The sequence below is a fragment of the Triticum aestivum genome, chromosome 6A, assembly GCF_018294505.1.
Source record: "Triticum aestivum cultivar Chinese Spring chromosome 6A, IWGSC CS RefSeq v2.1, whole genome shotgun sequence".
Taxonomy (NCBI): domain Eukaryota; kingdom Viridiplantae; phylum Streptophyta; class Magnoliopsida; order Poales; family Poaceae; genus Triticum; species Triticum aestivum.
In genome coordinates this window covers 201,897,635-201,899,900 of record NC_057809.1, presented here as the reverse complement: position 1 = coordinate 201,899,900, position 2,266 = coordinate 201,897,635, and positions in this window count along the sequence as shown.

Below are 2,266 nucleotides of genomic sequence, written 5' to 3'. Positions count from 1 at the left end.
CTATGGTTTTCTTTGGAGAGTTTTTGCCATAGAAAGTTGGAATACAGTAGATATAATGCAAGAATAAAATATGAATAGGTTGCAACAATACTTATAGTAGTGATTTTTTTTCTTATACTAACGAATTTCATGAAGGTTTTTTTGAGTTTTGTGTGATTGAATTTTTCAAGTTTTGGGTGTTGTTACGATGGATGAAGGAATAAGGAGTAAGAAGATCCTAAGCTTGGGGATGCCCATGGCATCCCAAGCTATTATCCAAAGAGAAGCAATCAACTAAGTTTGGGGATGCCCCAAGTGGCATCCCCTCTTTCTTCTAACGACCATCGGTATTTTACTTGAAGCTATATTTTTATTCGTCACATACTATGTGTTTTGCTTGGAGCATCATGTATGATATGAGTTTCTACTTGTTTTGCTTTGTGTTTTAAGTCTTGAATTCTTTCTGGACACAACTATTTGAGAGACCAAAATTATTCCTTGACTTGTTAAATTGCTCTCTATACTTCACTTGGATTTTTATGAGCTATGGAATTGCTCTAGTGCTTCACTTATATCTTTTTGAGCACGGTGTGCTTTAGTATTTTTGAAGAAATGCTCTCGTGCCTCACTAAGATTTATTTTAGAGTTAGTAATTTTTTAAGAAATTCTCTCTTGCTTCACTTAAATTAATTTGAGAGAAAGAAATATTATGCTCATGATCTTCACTCATATTTGTTTGAGCTTATCAAAAGAAACACATGAAAATTAGTCCCAAAGTGATAGATATCCAAGAAGGATTCAATAAAAACTTTCATGAAGATCACTGGACAAAATAAACTTGATTCCTTGTAATATTTTTGAGATATGATGATGTGATATGTGAGTCATGTTGATGAGTAATTATTCTTTAGTAAGAATATTGGTGTTAAGGTTTGTGATTCCCTATGCAAGCACGAAAGTCAATAGTTGTGCGATGAAATTACATCCTACTTGTGGTGCATTATTCCATGTTAATTATGCTTAATGCTTTCTTATGAGATTATTCGTTTCTTGGTTGGTCGCTTATCAATCTTTTGCTAGCCTTCATTTTGGATTAAGTATGATCACTACTTGTGCATCCAAAATCCTTTAAACCAATTTTGCCACACGAGTACACCATACATACCTATATGCGGCATTCCTTTGTCGTTCTAAGAAAATTTGCATGTGCCATCTCTAATTTTCAAAATAAATTTCTCTTTTGTGTGCTCGTACAACTCATGAATTGGTAGGGGGTGGCTAATATATTTCCATGCTAGATATGCTATTCTCACGATGAGTGTTTATTCCCTTGTCATTGCACGAGAGTAAGGCAAAGGTATTAGGGATGCCCGGTCCCGAAATGAAAAATGAATTTACTTTATGTTGTCAAATAATAAATTCCTTGTAAAGTGTTGGTACGGAAAGCACCCGTGGATACGGCTAGCCATGGAGAGTGAAAGTATGGTGGAAAAAGGAATACACTTTAATTTCTATTTGGGAACCGCCTATGATATATCTAGCATGGAAAGTATTGGGAACTTCTCGATTGTTCTCGTTGACAGGAAAAGCATGCCTCCTAAAATGTTTTTATCTCTATGTTTTTCGCTTTGAGCTTTGGCACCTCTACAAAGGGCCTTTCTTTTACTTTATGCAATTTTTATTTTTAATTTGAGTCTCCATCTTCTCTTATAAAGCACCAACTAGGGGACACTATGATCGCACTTAAGCATTGGGTGTAGCTAATATGCGAGTGTGTTTCATGAATGGATCAATGATTGAGCATGATGAGCTAGGGATTACTTATTTTAGCATTGATATTTTGAAAGACATGGTTGCTTGTTGATATGCTTGAGTATTTAAGTCTCATGTCAAAACTAGACTATTGCTTTGAACCATATAAAAGTCCAAATGTCCATGCTACAAAGAAAAGAATTTGTGATGAACATGTTAGGCAGCATTCCACATCAAAAATTCTATTTTTATCATTTACCTACTCGAGGATGAGCGGGAATTAAGCTCGGGGATGCTGATACATCTCCAACAAATCTATAATTTTTTATTGTTCCATGCTGTTATATTATCATTCTTGGGTGTTTTATAATCATCTTATAGTCATTTTATATCAATTTTTGGTACTAACCTATTGACATAGTGCCAAGTGTTAGTTTATATTTTTTGCATGTTTTTTACATTGCAGGTAATCAATATAAAATGGAGTCCAAATGCAAGGAAACTTTTTGTGGATTTTTTGGACCAGAAGACATCC